The sequence below is a fragment of the Rutidosis leptorrhynchoides genome, chromosome 1 (genome assembly GCF_046630445.1).
Source record: "Rutidosis leptorrhynchoides isolate AG116_Rl617_1_P2 chromosome 1, CSIRO_AGI_Rlap_v1, whole genome shotgun sequence".
In the NCBI taxonomy this organism is placed as follows: Eukaryota; Viridiplantae; Streptophyta; class Magnoliopsida; order Asterales; family Asteraceae; genus Rutidosis; species Rutidosis leptorrhynchoides.
This window is the reverse complement of record NC_092333.1, coordinates 9,700,713-9,718,757: the sequence shown is the minus strand read 5'-3', so window position 1 is coordinate 9,718,757 and position 18,045 is coordinate 9,700,713. Positions and strand designations below refer to the sequence as shown.

General features: G+C 34.8%; 1 non-coding gene across 1 annotated transcript; it reads right to left on the bottom strand.

The window, feature by feature from the left end:
- Positions 1-240: 240 nt before the first annotated feature.
- On the bottom strand, positions 241-347 carry LOC139887225 (small nucleolar RNA R71). Its single transcript, XR_011773064.1, has one exon. It is a non-coding gene; the product is annotated as a small nucleolar RNA R71 (small nucleolar RNA).
- Positions 348-18,045: the final 17,698 nt, after the last annotated feature.

Genomic DNA, 18,045 nt, shown 5'->3' with positions numbered 1-18,045 from the left:
CAATTTAGTGGTGCGCCGAAGGAAGATCCAAACGAACATCTTCGTACTTTTAATAGGATCTGTACTTTATTTAAAATCAGAGAAGTGGAGGATGAACAGATCTATCTCATGTTATTTCCCTGGACTTTAAAGGGAGAAGCCAAAGATTGGTTGGAATCGTTACCTGAAGGGGCGATTGATACATGGGACGTTTTAGTTGAAAAATTTCTTAAACAATTCTTTCCAGCATCTAAAGCCGTGAGACTTCAAGGAGAAATTGTTACGTTCACACAAAAGCCAAATGAAACTCTATATGAAGCATGGACAAGATTTGGAAAGTTATTGAGAGGATGTCCGCAACATGGTTTAGACACTTGTCAAATAGTACAAATATTCTACCAAGGATGCGACATCACTATACGAAAAGACATCGATATAGCAGCTGGTGGTTCCATTATGAAGAAAATCGCAACTGACGCTTACAAAATTATTGATAACACTGCTTCCCACTCACATGAGTGGCATCAAGAAAAAGATATCGTTAGATCATCTAAAGCGGCTAGAGCCGATTCTAGCCATGACTTAGATTCCATTTCTGCAAAGATTGATGCTGTCGAGAGACGAATGGAAAAGATGACTAAAGATATTCACTCAATACGAATTAGTTGTGAGCAGTGTGGAGGACCACATTTAACAAAAGATTGTCTCAGTTTTGAACTAACAATGGAACAAAGAGAGAATGTTTTATACATAAACCAAAGGTCTGGAAATAATTATCAGAATAATTATCAACCGCCAAGACCAATCTACAATCAAAACCAGAATTATAACCGAAATGTTCCATACAACAACCAACAAGGTCCTAGTAATTAGCAAGTATCCAATAATACTTACAATCAGCAAAGACCTATTTTTCCAAATAAACCACCACAAACCGATGATAAAAAGCCAAATTTAAAAGATATGATGTCGAAGCTAGTTGAATCTCAAACTCAATTTTTCACATCTCAGAAACAAACCAATGAACAAAATGCTCAAGCATTTAGAATTCAACAAGCTTCTATTCAAAATCTGAAACAAGAAGTGAGCAACCTAGCAAGGTTGATAGGTGAAAGAAAACCGGAAAGTCTACCTAGTGATACAAATGCTAACCCCCGGAATGAAACAGCTAAAGCCATTACTACAAGAAGTGGTATTACACTTAAACCACCTGAAATGCCTGTAATTTCTGATGAAGCTATTCCTACTCCACAAGAACCACAATCTGAGCAAGATAAGGAAACAGAACCGGTAGTTGAAAAGGTTAATGAAGATAACACAGTTAAAGCTAAACCTTATGTTAAACCATACCAACCACCACTTCCTTACCCGAGTAAAATGAGAAAAGAGAGACTTGAAGCCGAGCAATCCAAATTCTTGGATATGTTTAAACAAATAAATGTCAATCTTCCTTTCATTGATGTGATTTCAGGAATGCCTAGATATGCTAAATTTCTGAAAGATCTAATCACAAATAGAAAGAAAATGGAAGAACTCTCGGCTGTTACTATGAATGCTAATTGTTCTGCAGTACTGTTGAATAAGATACCAGAAAATTATCAGATCCATGAAGTTTCACAATTCCATGTTTTCTGGGTAGTCTTAGTTCAATAGAAGCATTGGCAGACTTAGGTGCTAGTATAAATTTAATGCCGTATTTACTATACGCTAAACTAGACCTTGGAGAATTGAAACCAGCACGAATAAGCATACAACTAGCCGATCGATCAGTAAAATATCCTAGAGGGATAATGGAAAACATGCTAGTTAAAGTAGGTACTTTAGTATTTCCAGTAGATTTTGTTATTCTGGACATGGAAGAAGATTCTCGAGTTCCTCTCATATTAGGAAGACCATTCTTAAACACGGCTAAAGCAATAATAGACGTGTTTGGTAAGAAACTGACCCTAAGTATAGAGGACGAGAGTGTTACCTTTTTCTGTTGATAGAGCCATGCAACAACCGCAATCTGCAGATGATACATGCTATTATATTCAAACTATAGATTCACATGCAGAATTGTTAGAATAATTTCCAGAATTACAAGGAACAGGAGAATGTTCTTTAGGAGAAGGAACTGAACCAATTGATGAAACTGAAATGTTAGCTACACTTATGGCTAATGGATATGAACCAACAACAGAAGAAATTCAAATGCTAAAAGAAGAAGACAGATATCGATATAAATCATCGATAGAAGAACCACCGACATTAGAGTTAAAGCCACTTCCAAACCATTTGGAATACGCTTATTTACATGGTGAATCTGAATTACCTGTAATAATATCGTCTTCTCTTACTGAAAATGAAAAATCTCAACTCATTTCTGTACTAAAAGCTCATAAACCAGCTATTACATGGAAGATTCATGACATTAAACGTATAAGTCCTTCGTATTGCACACATAAAATCCTTATGGAAGAAGGTCATAAAACGTATGTGCAATGCCAACGAAGACTAAATCCTAATATGCAAGATGTTATTAAGAAAGAAATTATTAAACTGCTAGATGCAGGTTTAATTTATCCAATCTCTGATAGTCCATGGGTAAGCCCAGTTCAATGCGTGCCTAAGAAGGGTGGTATGACTGTCATCACAAATGAGAAAAATGAGCTTATTCCTACTAGGACTGTAACAGGATGGCGTGTTTGTATTGATTATAGAAAATTAAATGATGCCACCAGAAAAGATCACTTTCCCTTACCTTTCATTGATCAAATGTTGGAAAGATTAGCCGGAAACAGTTACTATTGTTTTCTTGACGGTTTTTTCGGATATTTTCAAATTCCAATAGCACTCGAAGATCAAGAGAAAACCACGTTCACGTGCTCTTATGGTACTTTTGCTTATAAACGTATGCCATTTGGACTTTGCAACGCCCCTGCAACCTTTCAAAGGTGCATGATGGCGATTTTTCACGACATGATAGAGGAATGCATGGAAGTTTTCATGGATGACTTTTCAGTCTTCGGTGATACATTTGAATCATGTCTAGTTAATCTTGAACGAATGCTCATTAGATGCGAACAATCAAATCTAGTTCTTAATTGGGAGAAATGCCATTTCATGGTTAAAGAAGGCATCGTTCTTGGTCATAAAATTTCAAAGGAAGGAATTGAAGTGGATAGAGCTAAAGTAGATATAATTTCTAAACTTCCACATCCCACCAATGTTAGAGAAGTTAGGAGTTTTCTAGGGCATGCCGGTTTTTACCGACGTTTCATAAAATATTTTTCTAAAATTGCCACTCCTATGAATAAACTCCTAGAAAAGGATGCTCCATTCATCTTTTCAGATGAATGCATCAAATCTTTTAATATTCTGAAAGAAAAACTCACTAATGCGCCGATCATGATAACTCCAAATTGGAATCTACCATTTGAACTAATGTGTGATTCAAGTGATTTTGCAATGGGAGCCGTTTTAGGACAAATGATTGAAAAACGATTTCAACCTATATATTATGCTAGTAAGACGTTACAAGGAGCACAAACAAATTACACAACTACTGAAAAAGAACTCCTTGCTATTGTCTTTGCTTTTGACAAATTTCATTCATATCTCGTTCTAGCTAAAACGGTGGTCTATACTGACCATTCTGCTTTTAGATACCTATTTTCAAAACAAGATGCCAAGCCACGATTAATCTGTTGGATCTTACTCTTACAAGAGTTCGATATTGAAATCCGAGATAAAAAGGGAGCAGAAAATCTCGCCGCTGATCATCTTTCTCGCCTTGAAAATCTTAAATTAGAAGTTCTAAATGAATCGGCCATACAAGACAACTTCCCTGATGAATATCTATTGAAGATAGATTATAATGAAATTCCATGGTTTGCAGATTATGCAAACTATTTAGTATGTGGATTCCTTGAAAAAGGATTGTCGTACCAAAAACGAAAGAAATTCTTTAGTGATATAAAACACTATTAAATAAGTGATCGGGGTACTCATTTTTGTAACAATCAACTTGAAAAAGTTCTCAAAAGATATGGAGTAACTCATAAAATCTGAACCGCTTATCATCCATAAACAAGTGGACAAGTTGAAAATACCAACCGAGCTTTAAAACGTATTCTAGAGAAAACCGTAGGATCAAATCCGAAGGAATGGTCCATAAAATTGGAGGATGCACTCTGGGCTTTTAGAACAGCCTACAAAACTCCAATTGGAACCACACCTTTTAAACTCGTTTACGGAAAAGCATGTCATCTTCCAGTAGAAATTGAACACAAAGCATTTTGGGCTTTGAAGACATGTAATCTTGATTTACATGAAGCTGGACGTCTACGATTAAGTCAACTAAACGAATTAGAAGAATTAAGACATGAAGCATACGAAAATTCGTTAATCTATAAGAAAAGAACGAAGAAATGGCATGATAAAAGAATCAGAAGTTCAAAAGAATTTAAAGAAGGAGACATAGTTCTTCTTTTCAATTCACGATTCAAGCTATTTTCTGGAAAATTGAAATCAAGATGGTCTGGACCATTTATAGTCAAAAGAGTTTTCCCATACGGAACAATAGAATTAATAAATTCAAATGGGATTGAATTTAAAGTTAATGGTCACAGAGTTAAACATTACATACATGGTCCAATGGAAGTTGACAATGAAGTTAATCACAATTTCAACACCACATCTAACTAAGTGTGGGGAGGTTTGAATCTTTTTAGGGTAATATGTATTTCTGTTAGAGTTAGATATTCTATTTTCGTGTAGTTCTCGAGAATGGAATCCGAATGGTCTTTCCCTAGCAGACCCTAAAGAACTAGTCTTCTCCCCCATTCTGAATTTTTATTTTTTTTAGGTTTTACGAGATGAAGAATTCCTTTGATCTAAACCATGGTCTAATGCTACACGCTTTGATTACTAAACGTAATAATGACACACTCCCGAGTGACCTGGTATCAGTAATAAGAGCCAAATTGGACGAAACGATCATAATAAGTTACTTTTTGGTAAAGGAAAATCAAAATCCGCAGCGAAAAGAAGAGCACGACACCTTGAAAGATGTCACAAATGCGGAAAATGGTCACACGAAGGAAAATGCTCGACGAATCAGACATATTTCAATACCGAGTTCGTTACTTTATGCAGAGAAGGACCGTTCATATGTTTCGAAGAAAAATCGTTGAATGCTCGAGGTTATGCCTATGTAGCTATGGAAAATCAATTAGTCCGACTATCTTATGAGTGGGCTAAAGCAGGTCACTGAGAATTCTATCTCACAGATAAGTTTGTACAGTTTTTATTTTTATTTTATTGCTTTTAACCTTTTGATAATAAACGCTAAATCGTTCGCTATAAAGTATTAAATTGATACTCAATAAAATTAGGTTTTGTGACCGAAATTATTGATATCATACAAAAATTTATTACATCACTGCGAAATTTACCGTTTATTCTTAATGTATAAATATCTTTAATCAATCAACCCAAAATATTTCAAAAATTCGTCAGGAGTAAAACTAGATAATATAGCCGAAATTACTTTACCGAAAAGAGGGGCGTATATTTTTGATAATATTTGATTGATTAAAGTGGGATAAAAGACCAAAAAAATTTTAAATTTTATTTTTACTTTGTTTTTAAAATTAATATTAAATTATTATTATAAACTTTTTAAATCAATATATTTAAGTTTGTAAATATTTAAAAAATTTATGTTTTTAATATAAGTTTGTATGTATAAAAACAAAATTATAATATAAATTTGGTGTAAATTTTTAAAATTTTAATAATATGAATTTCTAATTTTTATGTATTTTAAATTTAAGTTTGGTGTGAATTTAAAAACAAAAATTTACTTTATTTCGTTAAGTTAAAAATTGATTTTTAAAATTCGTCGTGAGTTGTAAACTAGGTCATTGAACCGAAATTGCTCTACCCAAGGGAGGGACGAGAACTTTTATTATCATTATTTTTAATCTTATTGAATTAAGGTAAGCCAAAAACATTAAAAAAACCCAAAAATCTTTACTTTTAAAACCGCGCTTTGAATTGACAAATTTTAAAATTTTGTCGAGGGACGGACTAGGACAACGATCCGAAACGCCCTCATCCTAAAAAGAAACAAAATTTTAAATAAAATTTTATTAATTTATGTTTTAAAAGTTATAAGGTTTTTATAAATAAAAAAAAAAAAAAAAAAAAAAGGGACCTCATGCGATCGCATGAGATTTACCCTGTAACCTCATGCGATCGCATGAGGCTGGAATTCAGGTCAGGAACAAAAGCTCCAGCGAGCTGTGTTCTGTCTCCATATTTTACACACACACATATACGAAAACACACACATATTAATCCCTAAAATCGCCATTTTTTCACCAAATTCAACCAAATTTCATCCTACAATCCGCTACAATCATGCCTAGGTTCGGATTTTTCAACAAAAAGGTAAAAATTACACCCCTAAACTCTTAAAATTCATAGTTTTTGTGATATTTACCAATAATTTACCTAATTTGATTTTGTTAATTTCTAGTGTAATTAGAGTTAAATTGTTAGTATTTTATGCATGTATAACCTAGATTGATGCTATTTAACATGATTTGAAGACAAAAACTTCAAATTTTTTAGAAATCTAGGGTTTGTGTTCTTGAGCAATTTGGGACTTTTTGATATAAACAGGTTATGGCCGATTTTTGTCATGAATTATGGCTAAATTAAGTAGTGTAACATGTTTAGGTAGCTAAATGATCCAAACTTTGATCCTAAACATGATTTTTGAGAATTAAAGTGAATTTTTTAAGTCTAAAATTCATGAACTTGATTAAATTGATGTAAATGCCATTTGAGACTTGTTTAATCGCTAGTAATGACTATTTTGACATATTATTTGAGTTAAATACTTATGAACTTTGTATACATTTTCATATATGCTTATTTGAAAAAGTGTAGAATTGATAAAATTGTGAAAATAAGCATAAGTTTAATTTTGATTAAACATGTCATTATGATTGTTTTAAGTTGTTATTTTGCTAACACTAATGCATATTTGGATGCACAAATTTTGTGTTTAATGTGTTTTGCAGAAATATACTGAAACTGGAGGTGCATCATCATCATCTAGACAACCACAACCAGAACCTGAACCAGAATATGAGCCGCAATACGACCTGAACCGGAACAATAACAGGAACCACAACAACAACCTGATCAACACGTACCTTATTATGATTCGCTACAATTTGTTGATGCCTTTATAGTATTTCCGATGCATCCGCCAGTAGAATACCCAACGATTCCTGAACACACGTTGCATCCTAATCTGAGATTCGATAGAAGCTGGAGAGATTACCCGACATATCAAAGTAACAAATTTAAACTGATACCGAAAAATGTAGAAGTGCCGAGGGTAATCGATTATGAGCGTTTAGAAAGGGTCCAACTAGTTAACTCAGTTAGGGAGCATCTGATTCAAAGGTATGACAGTTCTTCTTTTCACGATTGGGAACGTCTATTCACCATTCGTAGACCTGTATATAAGGAATGGTGTATTGAGCTTATGAGTACTATTTCGTTAAATGCGGATGTAGATAGATTAGATGATAGAAGTTTTCTTAGATTTATACTTGGCCGTAGGATGTACAGGATGTCCATGCTGGACATGGCCAGGGCTTTGCAGATATATACTCCTGGTGAATTACTACTACCCGATTGTATGAATTTGATTTATCGTGGTGAAAGGGTAGATAGGAATTTTGACGCGAACGCCTTCTGGAGGCGTATGTCAAATTATAATGTTTTTACACTGGGAGGAAAACACTCATACTTATATATTAACAAATCCGAGCTTCGTATAATTCATAGATTTCTGGCTAACTCGATTACACAGAGAGGTCACAACAAGGAGAAAATGGTGGAAGGGATACAGGAAGGGGGAATATCCCCAAGTGTATTCGAGACCCAAGAAGCTTTGTTAATATCCCCTAATGTGTGAAATGTCCCGTTCTTATTGATTAAAAACGTTCCATATTAATTGATTTCGTTGCGAGGTTTTGACCTCTATATGAGACGTTTTTCAAAGACTGCATTCATTTTAAAACAAACAATAACCTTTATTTCATCAATAAAGGTTTAAAAAGCTTTACATAGATTATCAAATAATGATAATCTAAAATATCCTGTTTACACACGACCATTACATAATGGTTTACAATACAAATATGTTACAACAAAATAAGTTTCTTGAATGCAGTTTTTACACAATATCATACAAGCATGGACTCCAAATCTCGTCCTTATTTAAGTATGCGACAGCGGAAGCTCTTAATAATCACCTGAGAATAAACATGCTTAAAACGTCAACAAAAATGTTGGTGAGTTATAGGTTTAACCTATATATATCAAATCATAATAATAGACCACAAGATTTCATATTTCAATACATATCCCATACATAGAGATAAAAATCATTCATATGGTGAACACCTGGTAACCGAAATTAACAAGATGCATATATAAGAATATCCCCATCATTCCGGGACACCCTTCGGATATGATATAAATTTCGAAGTACTAAAGCATCCGGTACTTTGGATGGGGTTTGTTAGGCCCAATAGATCTATCTTTAGGATTCGCGTCAATTAGGGTGTATGTTCCCTAATTCTTAGATTACCAGACTTAATAAAAAGGGGCATATTCGATTTCGATAATTCAACCATAGAATGTAGTTTCACGTACTTGTGTCTATTTTGTAAATCATTTATAAAACCTGCATGTATTCTCATCCCAAAAATATTAGATTTTAAAAGTGGGACTATAACTCACTTTCACAGATTTTTACTTCGTCGGGAAGTAAGACTTGGCCACTGGTTGATTCACGAACCTATAACAATATATACATATATATCAAAGTATGTTCAAAATATATTTATAACACTTTTAATATATTTTGATGTTTTAAGTTTATTAAGTCAGCTGTCCTCGTTAGTAACCTACAACTAGTTGTCCACAGTTAGATGTACAGAAATAAATCGATAAATATTATCTTGAATCAATCCACGACCCAGTGTATACGTATCTCAGTATTGATCACAACTCAAACTATATATATTTTGGAATCAACCTCAACCCTGTATAGCTAACTCCAACATTCACATATAGAGTGTCTATGGTTGTTCCGAAATATATATAGATGTGTCGACATGATAGGTCGAAACATTGTATACGTGTCTATGGTATCTCAAGATTACATAATATACAATACAAGTTGATTAAGTTATGGTTGGAATAGATTTGTTACCAATTTTCACGTAGCTAAAATGAGAAAAATTATCCAATCTTGTTTTACCCATAACTTCTTCATTTTAAATCCGTTTTGAGTGAATCAAATTGGTATGGTTTCATATTGAACTCTATTTTATGAATCTAAATATAAAAAGTATAGTTTATAGTCAGAAAAATAAGTTACAAGTCATTTTTGTAAAGGTAGTCATTTCAGTCGAAAGAACGACGTCTAGATGACCATTTTAGAAAACATACTTCCACTTTGAGTTTAACCATAATTTTTGGATATAGTTTTATGTTTATAATAAAAATCATTTTCTCATAATAACAAATTTTAAATCAAAGTTTATCATAGTTTTTAATTAACTAACCCAAAACAGCCCGCGGTGTTACTACGACGGCGTAAATCCGGTTTTACGGTGTTTTTCGTGTTTCCAGGTTTTAAATCATTAAGTTAGCATATCATATAGATATAGAACATGTGTTTAGTTGATTTTAAAATTCAAGTTAGAAGGATTAACTTTTGTTTGCGAACAAGTTTAGAATTAACTAAACTATTTTCTAGTGATTACAAGTTTAAACCTTCGAATAAGATAGCTTTATATGTATGAATCGAATGATATTATAAACATCATTACTACCTTAAGTTCCTTGGATAAACCTACTGGAAAAGAGAAAAATGGATCTAGCTTCAACGGATCCTTGGATGGCTCGAAGTTCTTGAAGCAGAATCATGACACGAAAACAAGTTCAAGTAAGATCATCACTTGAAATAAGATTGTTATAGTTATAGAAATTGAACCAAAGTTTGAATATGATTATTACCTTGTATTAGAATGATAAACTACTGTAAGAAACAAAGATTTCTTGAGGTTGGATGATCACCTTACAAGATTGGAAGTGAGCTAGCAAACTTGAAAGTATTCTTGATTTTATGTAACTAGAACTTGTAGAATTTATGAAGAACACTTAGAAATTGAAGATAGAACTTGAGAGAGATCAATTAGATGAAGAAAATTGAAGAATGAAAGTGTTTGTAGGTGTTTTTGGTCGTTGGTGTATGGATTAGATATAAAGGATATGTAATTTTGTTTTCATGTAAATAAGTCATGAATGATTACTCATATTTTTGTAATTTTATGAGATATTTCATGCTAGTTGCCAAATGATGGTTCCCACATATGTTAGGTGACTCACATGGGCTGCTAAGAGCTGATCATTGGAGTATATATACTAATAGTACATACATCTAAAAGCTGTGTATTGTACGAGTATGAATACGGGTGCATACGAGTAGAATTGTTGATGAAACTGAACGAGGATGTAATTGTAAGAATTTTTGTTAAGTAGAAGTATTTTGATAAGTGTATTGAAGTCTTTCAAAAGTGTATAAATACATATTAAAACACTACATGTATATACATTTTAACTGAGTCGTTAAGTCATCATTAGTCGTTACATGTAAGTGTTGTTTTGAAACCTTTAGGTTAACGATCTTGTTAAATGTTGTTAACCCAATGTTTATAATATAAAATGAGATTTTAAATTATTATATTATCGTGATATTATCATGTATGAATATCTCTTAATATGATATATATACATTAAATGTCTTTACAACGATAATCGTTACATATATGTCTCGTTTAAAAATCATTAAGTTAGTAGTCTTGTTTTTACATATGTAGTTCATTGTTAATATACTTAATGATATATTTACTTATCATAGTATCATGTTAACTATATATATATCCATATATATGTCATCATATAGTTTTTACAAGTTTTAACGTTCGTGAATCACCGGTCAACTTGGGTGGTCAATTGTCTAATTGAAACGTATTTCAATTAATCAAGTCTTAACAAGTTTGATTGGTTAACATGTTGGAAACATTTAATCATGTAAATATCAATCTCAATTAATATATATAAACATAGAAAAGTTCGGGTCACTACAGTACCTACCCGTTAAATAAATTTCGTCCCGAAATTTTAAGCTGTTGAAGGTGTTGACGAATCTTCTGGAAATAGATGCGGGTATTTCTTCTTCATCTGATCTTCATGCTCCCAGGTGAACTCGGGTCCTCTACGAGCATTCCATCGAACCTTAACAATTGGTATCTTGTTTTGCTTAAGTCTTTTAACCTCACGATCCATTATTTCGACGGATTCTTCGATGAATTGAAGTTTTTCGTTGATTTGGATTTCATCTAATGGAATAGTGAGATCTTCTTTAGCAAAACATTTCTTCAAATTCGAGACGTGTAAAGTGTTATGTACAGCCGCGAGTTGTTGAGGTAACTCAAGTCGGTAAGCTACTGGTCCGACACGATCAATAATCTTGAATGGTCCAATATACCTTGGATTTAATTTCCCTCGTTTACCAAATCGAACAACACCTTTCCAAGGTGCAACTTTAAGCATGACCATCTCTCCAATTTCAAATTCTATATCTTTTCTTTTAATGTCAGCGTAGCTCTTTTGTCGACTTTGGGCGGTTTTCAACCGTTGTTGAATTTGGATGATCTTCTCGGTAGTTTCTTGTATAATCTCCGGACCCGTAATCTGTCTATCCCCCACTTCACTCCAACAAATCGGAGACCTGCACTTTCTACCATAAAGTGCTTCAAACGGCGCCATCTCAATGCTTGAATGGTAGCTGTTGTTGTAGGAAAATTATGCTAACGGTAGATGTCGATCCCAACTGTTTCCGAAATCAATAACACATGCTCGTAGCATGTCTTCAAGCGTTTGTATCGTCCTTTCGCTCTTCCCATCAGTTTGTGGATGATAGGCAGTACTCATGTCTAGACGAGTTCCTAATGCTTGCTGTAATGTCTGCCAGAATCTTGAAATAAATCTGCCATCCCTATCAGAGATAATAGAGATTGGTATTCCATGTCTGGAGACGACTTCCTTCAAATACAGTCGTGCTAACTTCTCCATCTTGTCATCTTCTCTTATTCACAGGAAGTGTGCTGATTTGGTGAGACGATCAACTATTACCCAAATAGTATCAAAACCACTTGCAGTACTTGGCAATTTAGTGATGAAATCCATGGTAATGTTTTCCCATTTCCATTCCGGGATTTCGGGTTGTTGAAGTAGACCTGATGGTTTCTGATGCTCAGCTTTGACCTTAGAACACGTCAAACATTCTCCTACATATTTAGCAACATCGGCTTTCATACCCGGCCACCAAAAATGTTTCTTGAGATCCTTGTACATCTTCCCCGTTCCAGGATGTATTGAGTATCTGGTTTTATGAGCTTCTCTAAGTACCATTTCTCTCATATCTCTAAATTTTGGTACCCAAATCCTTTCAGCCCTATACCGGGTTCCGTTTTCCCGAATATTAAGATGCTTCTCTGATCCTTTGGGTATTTCATCCTTTAAATTTCCATCTTTTAAAACTCCTTGTTGCGCCTCCTTTATTTGAGTAGTAAGGTTATTATGAATCATTATATTCATAGATTTTACTCGAATGGGTTCTCTGTCCTTCCTGCTCAAGGAATCGGCTACCACATTTGACTTCCCCGGGTGGTAACGAATCTTAAATTCGTAATCATTCAACAATTCAATCCACCTACGCTGCCTCATATTCAGTTGTTTCTGATTAAATATGTGTTGAAGACTTTTGTGGTCGATATATATAATACTTTTGACCCCATATAAGTAGTGCCTCCAAGTCTTTAATGCAAAAACAACCGCGCCTAATTCCAAATCATGCGTCGTATAATTTTGTTCGTGAATCTTCAATTGTCTAGACGCATAAGCAATCACCTTCGTTCGTTGCATTAATACACAACTGAGACCTTGCTATGATGCGTCACAATAAATCACAAAATCATCATTCCCTTCAGGCAATGACAATATAGGTGTCGTAGTTAGCTTTTTCTTCAATAACTGAAACGCTTTCTCTTGTTCATCATTCCATTCAAATTTCTTCCCTTTATGCGTTAATGCAGTCAAGGGTTTTGCTATTCTGGAAAAGTCTTGGATGAATATTCTGTAGTAACCAGCTAGTCCTAAAAACTGGCGTATGTATTTCGGAGTTTTCGGGGTTTCCCACTTTTCAACAGTTTCTATCTTTGCCGGATCCACCTTAATACCTTCTTTGTTCACTATGTGACCGAGGAATTGAACTTCTTCCAACCAAAATGCACACTTTGAAAACTTAGCGTACAATTCTTCCTTCCTCAATACTTCTAACACCTTTCTCAAATGTTCACCGTGTTTTTGGTCATTCTTTGAGTAAATAAGTATGTCATCAATGAAAACAATGACAAACTTGTCAAGATATGGTCCACACACTCGGTTCATAAGGTCCATGAACACAGCTGGTGCATTAGTTAAACCAAACGGCATGACCATAAACTCGTAATGACCGTAACGTGTTCTGAAAGCAGTCTTTGGAATATCATCTTCTTTCACCCGCATTTGATGATACCCGGAACGTAAGTCAATCTTTGAATAAACAGACGAGCCTTGTAGTTGATCAAATAAGTCGTCGATTCTCGGTAGTGGGTAGCTGTTCTTGATGGTAAGTTTGTTCAACTCTCGGTAGTCGATACACAACCTGAATGTACCATCTTTCTTCTTGACAAACAAAACAGGAGCTCCCCACGGTGATGTGCTTGGTCGAATGAAACCACGCTCCAAAAGTTTTTGTAATTGGCTTTGCACTTCTTTCATCTCGCTGGGTGCGAGTCTGTAAGGAGCACGAGCTATTGGTGCAGCTCCTGGTACAAGATCTATTTGAAATTCAACGGATCGATGTAGGGGTAATCCCGGTAATTCTTTCCGAAATACATCGGGAAATTCTTTTGCAATGGGAACATCATTGATGCTCTTTTCTTCAGTTTGTACTTTCTCGACGTGTGCTAGAACAGCATAGCAACTTTTTCTTATTAGTTTTTGTGCCTTCAAATTACTAATAAGATGTAGCTTCGTGTTGCCCTTTTCTCCGTACACCATTAAGGGTTTTCCTTTTTCTCGTATAATGCGAATTGCATTTTTGTAACAAACGATCTCTGCTTTCACTTCTTTCAACCAGTCCATACAAATTATCACATCAAAACTCCCTAACTCTACTGGTATCAAATCAATCTTAAATGTTTCGCTAACCAGTTTAATTTCTCGATTCCGACATATATTATCTGCTGAAATTAATTTACCATTTGCTAATTTGAGTAAAAATTTACTATCCAAAGGCGTCAATGGACAACTTAATTTAGCACAAAAATCTCTACTCATATAGCTTCTATCCGCACCCGAATTAAATAAAACGTAAGCAGATTTATTGTCAATAAGAAACGTACCCGTAACAAGCTCCGGGTCTTCCTGTGCCTCTGCCGCATTAATATTGAAAACTCTTCCGCGGCCTTGTCCATTCGTGTTCTCCTGGTTCGGGCAATTTCTAATAATGTGGCCCAGTTTTCCACATTTATAACAAACTACATTGGCATAACTTGCTCCGCCATTACTCATTCCGACACCATTTGTTCCTTTCGTTCTATTAACCCATGGTCCGTAGACCTCACACTTCGCCGCGCTATGACCATTTCTTTTACACTTGTTGCAAAATTTGGTGCAGAACCCCGAGTGATACTTTTCACACCTTTGGCATAGCTGCTTCTGATTGTTGTTGTTGTTGCGGTTATTATTATTATTGCGATGATTGTTGTAGTTGCTGTTGTTGTTGTTGTTGTTGGGCCGTTTGTTGTAGTTGCGATTGATGTTGCGATTGTTGGGATAATTGTTGCGATTATTGTTGTAATTGCTGTTGTTGTTGTATTGGTGATTCTTATCACCGTTTTCCTCCCACTTTCTTTTGACTTGCTTCACATTGGCCTCTTCAGCAGTCTGTTCTTTAATTCTTTCTTCAATCTGGTTCACTAGTTTGTGAGCCATTCTACATGCCTATTGTATGGAGGCGGGCTCGTGTGAACTTATATCTTCTTGGATTCTTTCCGGTAATCCTTTCACAAACGCGTCGATCTTCTCTTCCTCATCTTCGAATGCTCCCGGACACAATAGGCACAATTCTGTGAATCGTCTTTCATACGTGGTAATATCAAATCCTTGGGTTCGTAACCCTCTAAGTTCTATCTTGAACTTATTGACCTCGGTTCTGGGATGGTACTTCTCGTTCATCAAGTGCTTGAATGCTGACCACGATAGTGTGTACGCATCGTCTTGTCCCACTTGCTCTAGATAGGTATTCCACCATGTTAACGCAGAACCTGTGAAGGTATGCGTAGCGTACTTCACTTTGTCCTCTTCAGTACACTTACTTATGGCAAACACCGATTCGACCTTCTCGGTCCACCGTTTCAATCCGATCGGTCCTTCGGTTCCATCAAATTCCAAAGGTTTGCAGGCAGTGAATTCTTTGTAGGTGCATCCTACACGATTTCCTGTACTGCTAGATCCAAGGTTATTGTTGGTATGTAGTGCAGCCTGTACTGTGGCTATGTTTGAAGCTAGAAAATACGGAATTCCTCTTCATTCATATTCACGGTGTGTCGAGTAGTCGGTGCCATTTCCTTCAAAATAGTCAAATGGAACAAGTTAATCATACAGAATATTAAGAGTAGTTAATAGTATTTCATAGCATAATATGAACTCATTTATAAAAGCTTTTTCTTCATATTAGCGTTTTATAAGTTTAAATTCGGGTAGTAGCTACCCGTTAAGTTCATACTTAGTAGCTAATATACAATTCAACTACTACAATTCTATATGAAAAACTGATTATAATAATATTTTGCATTCAAACTTTTACACAATATTTTACAAACTTACAATACCGCTTATTTTACATATAGCATGAAATATAGCACACAATAAATTTGATACAAGATGGTTGTGAAGATAATTCTAGCTAGTACACAAGTCGTTCAGCAAAGGCAATAAACACACGTAATTCATACGTCCAGAAACAAGTCATGCATTCTGGTTTTACTAGGATTACTTCCCATCCTTGGTCTTGTGGAACATAACCGTTATGGCCGTTGATAAGACAGCGTGTTGTGACGTCGTCAAAGGGACGAGGGTTACGTAATGTCCAATAGTCCCGTAACAATCTAAAAACCTAATTTCTTACCCCAATTACCGACTCCGTCACTTGTGGGAACGTTTTGTTTAATATTTGTAGCCCGATGTTCTTGTTCTCACTTTGGTGAGAAGCGAACATTACTAATGCGTAAGCATAACATGCTTCTTTATGTTGCATGTTAGCCGCTTTTTCTAAATCACGAAGTCCAATATTCGGATATATTGAGTCAAAATAATTTCTTAACCCATTGCGTAAAATAGCATTTGGGTTCCCCGCAATATATGCGTCAAAGTAAACACATCGTAACTTATGGATTTCCCAATGTGATATCCCCCATCTTTCGAACGAAAGCCTTTTATAAACCAAGGCATTCTTGGAACGTTCTTCGAATGTCTTACAAACTGATCTCGCCTTAAATAGTTGTGCCGAAGAATTCTGACCGACTCTAGACAAGATTTCATCAATCATGTCTCCGGGTAGGTCTCTTAAAATATTGGGTTGTCTATCCATTTTGTGTTTTTATACTGTAAAATAGACAAGAGTTAGATTCATAAAAAAAAATACTTATTAATACAAGCAATTTTTACATATATCATAAAGCACAAGCACACTATATTACATATATTACACCACACGAATACAACTATCTTATTCCGAATCGCTTGTTTCTTCTTCTTCGGTTTTGGTTCGTTTTGCCAAGTTTCTAGGGATATATGATGTTCCCCTAATACGAGCCGTCGTTTTCCACATTGGTTTAGAAAAACCTGGTGGTTTAGAGGTTCCCGGGTCATTGTTACAACTTAAGGACTTCGGGGGTTGACGATACATATAAAGTTCATCGGGATTGGAATTAGATTTCTCTATTTTTATGCCCTTTCCCTTATTATTTTCTTTTGCCTTTTTAAATTCAGTTGGGGTAATTTCTATAACATCATCGGAATTCTCGTCGGAAACTGATTCATCGGAGAATTGGTAATCCTCCCAATATTTTGCTTCCTTGGCGGAAACACCATTGACCATAATTAACCTTGGTCGGTTGGTTGAGTATTTTCTTTTACTTAACCGTTTTATTATTTCCCCCACCGGTTCTATTTCTTCATCCGGTTCCGATTCTTCTTCCGGTTCCGACTCTTCTTCCGGTTCCTCTTCGGGAACTTGTGAATCAGTCCATGAATCATTCCAATTTACATTTGACTCTTCATTATTATTAGGTGAGTCAATGGGACTTGTTCTAGAGGTAGACATCTATCACATAATATCAAACGCGTTAAGAGATTAATATATCACATAATATTCACATGTTAAAAATATATAGTTTCCAACAAAATTTGTTAAGCAATCATTTTTCAAGTAAACACGGTTGAAGTCCAGACTCACTAATGCATCCTAACAAACTCGATAAGACACACTAATGCAAAATTCTGGTTCTCTAAGACCAACGCTCGGATACCAACTGAAATGTCCCGTTCTTATTGATTAAAAACGTTCCATATTAATTGATTTCGTTGCGAAGTTTTGACCTCTATATGAGATGTTTTTCACAGACTGCATTCATTTTAAAACAAACCATAACCTTTATTTCATCAATAAAGGTTTAAAAAGCTTTACGTAGATTATCAAATAATGATAATCTAAAATATCCTGTTTACACACGACCATTACATAATGGTTTACAATACAAATATGTTACAACAAAATAAGTTTCTTGAATGCAGTTTTTACACAATATCATA